The sequence below is a fragment of the Conger conger genome, chromosome 13 (assembly GCF_963514075.1).
Source record: "Conger conger chromosome 13, fConCon1.1, whole genome shotgun sequence".
Lineage (NCBI taxonomy): Eukaryota > Metazoa > Chordata > Actinopteri > Anguilliformes > Congridae > Conger > Conger conger.
The window spans coordinates 8360477-8365009 of record NC_083772.1 but is presented as its reverse complement, the minus strand read 5'-3'; the positions used below and the strand labels follow the sequence as shown (position 1 = coordinate 8365009).

The 4533-nt window shown below is 35.4% G+C and overlaps 1 long non-coding RNA gene across 1 annotated transcript; it reads right to left on the bottom strand.

The window, feature by feature from the left end:
* Nucleotides 1-201: 201 nt before the first annotated feature.
* Nucleotides 202-4292, bottom strand: LOC133108567 (uncharacterized). Its single transcript, XR_009704675.1, has 4 exons — nucleotides 4031-4292; nucleotides 1769-1850; nucleotides 1147-1245; nucleotides 202-854 (listed from the first exon to the last, which is right to left on the bottom strand). It is a non-coding gene; the product is annotated as an uncharacterized LOC133108567 (long non-coding RNA).
* Between the last annotated feature and the right edge of the window lie 241 nt (nucleotides 4293-4533).

Sequence of the window (4533 nt, the reverse complement as noted above, 5' to 3'; positions counted from 1 at the left end):
TGGCACCAACAATCATTCCACAGTCAAAGTCACTTAGATCACTTTCCTTCCCCATTCTGACATTTGGTCTGAAAAACAGCTGAACCTCTTGACCCTGTCTGCATGCTTTTATGCAGTTAGTTGCTGCCACATGATTGGCTGATTAAATATTTGCATTAATAAGCTGTACAGGTCTGTCTAATAAAGTGATCACTGAGTGTACATGGTTGGATATACCTCATGGATATAATCAAAACTATATTTATTTTCTCAAAAATACATCTCATTTCCCACAGTCTCACGTTTGCCACACTGTCCTTCCATGAAGCATTTCAATAAAGAGTCAATAAAAAAAGAGTGCCCCAAGTGTCTGTGTGGAAGAAATGTAATTACCTCGGTGAAAAGACGCTGAAATTGTGTGCAATTGTGTAAATTTGGTTTTATGAATGTAGTTAAGAAGTTAATAATTCCAAGCATAAATTGGGAAATATACTGTATGCAAGAGTGACTGTAAAATATGCAAAATATACTGTATGCAAGAGTGACTGTAAAATATGCTAAATATACTGTATGCAAATATACTGTATGCAAGGTACGGTTTGCATGAAAGCGATATTATCATGTCAAGCCACTGTAATTGGTTTCATGGATTTTTGCCTTGTTGTTAGATCAAAGATTTCAAATCAGGTAGCACCAAAATATCACAAATAATGCCAGCAGTCCCAGAAAAGACCTGTTGATCAAGATAGCAGGACTGGAATTGCACAGGTTAGAGGTGCAGCAATTGAATGTGGATCCATGCCCAGGAAATATCAAATTCAGGAGGGCGCTGTCACAGGCTGACGATTTGAAGCACTGACGAATGGTCTTCCCTCCTGTGTGGAAGACAAAAAGGTTAGGCTACCTGTGTTCTACTAACACTGTTTTTAGCAGAAATAGCAGATGCTCTTATACGGAGCAATGTACAGTTTATTAGACTCCTCCCCTTGGGCAATGCAGGGTTAAGGGCCTTGCTCAAGGGCCCAATGGCTGTGCGGATCTTATTGTGGCCTTTGAGTATTGTGTTCAAACCACTGGCGGGTCTCAGTCATGTACCTTAACCACTACGCTACAGGCCACCCAATGTAAAAACATTTCAGAAGCTAGATGTACATGGAGATGTCCAACCTTTTTCTTTTAGTGTCAGGCAGGCATCCTGCCTGCCGCAGTCCTGGACAGCTGAACAGCTTTTAAATCCTGAGCATTTGTAGCAGCGAAGGGTTGATCCTTGTGATGGAACAGAACAACAACCTTGTGTATAATGTTTCCATTGCCATTTTACATTTTAGTCATTTGGCAGACGCTTTTAATCCAAAGCGACTTACAAGTGCATAGGTTCTTCCACAAGTCAAAGCATCACATCCATAATTAGGAAAATACATAGGATGTGTTGTTTTAAACATATAGTCATCATATGTTGTTTTAAAAAAAAAGATTTTTTGGGGGGTTAGACAAGGTAGAGTTTGAAAAGGTGTTCAAACATGTTCAAACATCATTGCTGAGATGTGTCTGCTACAATGTACATGTATATTGTTAAATGAACTACTGCATGTGAAAGACAAACCATGTATTTCCAAGCTGAAATTCACGGGTGTTTTCCCTTTTAGCTATTATGAAAAATGCCAGTATGTAGGCCTAGATCACTACTAATTCATAGCTCTTGTTAAGGATAAACATTTTATGGAAAAGGTAATTATGACAATACAATAAAGTAAGGTTGGCTGATAACTATAACATTATTTTGTCTTACCCAAGCTAAAGGTCGCAAAAAAGAACCCCAAGCCTATTATCAGAGATGTGTTCATTTTTGCAGTCATGTTTGTTTCCTTTTCCTGAAACAGAAAATTAAAATTGTCTTTCGAAAAAAAGAAAGCAAATAATTATTGTTTGGTTTTGTTTTGCGTCGTAGCAGAAAAGAAATGGCAAATGCGGTACGTCTCAAAAAAAAAGGGATACATTGACTTATATTAATATTACCATAAGTTGTTTTGTCGGAGCCAAGTTCATTACAGAAAACATGGAAAAATATATTGGTAGCATTTGGTCAATATAAACTACACAAACTCCAAAGCACAACGTATAAAATCACATTACTCACCCGTTTAAGGGTCATTCTACGAAAACGTGCCATTTTATGTCCCTGACACAAAAACTACCTCATAAAGCTATATTAACAACAAAACTTTAAAAAATTTAGTTGGTATCATTTGGTAAATAAACAGTCTTCATTTTAAAAATGTATACATTGATTTATTTCATGAATTTTAAAGACTTTTTGTATTGTATATCTTGTAAACATTGTAAAAATAGCTAAAAATGGCTTGTCCCTGGGTAAAATATTTCTATTACAACAGGCTTTTAAGGAGGATGAAATCAAATTATCTGAAAACAAATTATAATTATGAAAAGCTTCAATTGTCAGTTAACAATGTATTTCTATGTATTTTCTTCACCTTTTTGGAATATTGAAAAAAATAACATTTTAGTGCTGTCCCTGCGTTTTGCGTCAACCCTGTTACTTTGGATAAACACCCCCCTCAGGGACAATGGACTATCCCAAAAGTGACATAATTTTCAGGAAGTGATATCCTCTGCCTTTTATGAAGATGATGCCAAGCAGACAAGTAAGTGCTCCTCTCTTTTCATGGATTTTCATTGAGTTATGTTTAGTCTGACAGAAGGGGACAGTCATAGTGTGTCAGTCTTGTTATCATGTATTAAAAAGTTATTTCATGGAAAATTTAAATGTACATATAAACAAGCATATTAGCCTCTCTAGAATGCACACCATGTGGTGTCATTGTGTTAACCACAAGGCTAGTAATGGCTGCCAAAAACATATTTCGTCAACCCTGTTACCGTCAACCTTGTTACTATTAACCCTTTCCCTGCCATGTCCCAATGTTTACTGTGTGTTCAAAACCAGAATTATTTATACAGTACATAATTTTAAATAATATTTATACTACAAATAGCATGTTTTGTCCCTAAATGTGTTTGTTATTTCATTGTGTTGCAGGCAACATCGTGAGGGGCGTTTAAGATCAAAGGAGAGAAAAAGGCTCTGACTTGAACTTGAGGAATCTGGCATGGCCAGATTGTTGAACTTGCAGCTCAGTTTGTTAATGGGGAGGCTGCTCTGCTCTTTTTCATCAGAAATTCCTGAGAGATGACACTGATTGTATTTGAGAGGATGCATCAGATAGCATCATTTCATTTTGATGCAAATTATTTTAGTTTTAATTCTTTCATAATTTTAATAAAATAACTGTTTTACATATATGTCTTCAGTGTCCTCATTCATTTCCATAATGTTCTATGCCAAATCCACTTACTACAGTCTAAAAACAAACTCGTCTCCTGAACAGGTGTGCTACCGTCAATCCTGTTACTCTTATAATACTCTTATTTAATGAATAGAAATAAAAGTCAAATATACATAAACTCTTTTGATATGTTAAGTAAAATATAACAATACCCCCCTTAAGTAGTTAGGATATGATTATAAACACATTAGTTTGTTTTCATGATTTTGTCCTAAAAACTAAGATACAGTGACTGGGCAGATTGCACATGAGTGTATTCATCCATGTAAAAAAAAACATATTCCTCATTATTTTAATTTATAAACACTCTTAATGTAAACAGGGATGATGTATCTTTCATAATATACCAGATTTATTATAAGTATGACTTCAAATAATTTTAAATACAATTTGATGTGTGTAACAGGGTTGACAAAACACACTTGATTATTTTAAGAAAATAAATAAATAAGTAAGATAGCCTGAGATGGCACCACATATTTTTCTGACAGGTAAGGGTCTACTTAATCCAAATAAATCCTTAAACACAACAAAAACAATACTTACAATACAATACTGAAACAATACTGAAAATCTGATTTTCAGAATGCAAAATGGCACGTTTTTAGAATGACCCTTAATCTAATTTGCTTTCAACTCTAATTATAGGCAATTACCTAACGCATTATATATAACGTTTTACTTACGAAGACCTTGGACCGACGACCAAAAATCAACTGTGAAGTGTACCGTAAAGAACCGTTCTTCCACGAGACTATTTTGATTCTGGACCACACCTCTTTCATGACATTACGTTTCAAAGCATTTAGCAGACGCTCTATTTCGAGGAGCGACGTACAACGTTCTTGCCGTTATACGATTTTCCGAGTCTACGAAGCCTATTTGTTTCCAGAAATCATTTTAATGCCACTAATTTCCTCCTTTTTTGGAATATGACGATGTGACCGAATTTTTTGTACTTTTATTTTCGGGATTATTGTCTAACGTTATTGTCTAACTTCTTCTTTTCATATTCAAAATGAGAGGTTTATATAAAGGGAACCTGCACCTTGATATGGCTCATAGACGACGTTGTGAAACCACGCGCACATGGAGCAGTGCAATGCGTACAGTCATGTAGATACGGGTCAGGAGCTTCAGTTAATGTTCACATCAACCTTCAGAATGGGGATCAAAGTGACTTTGACCA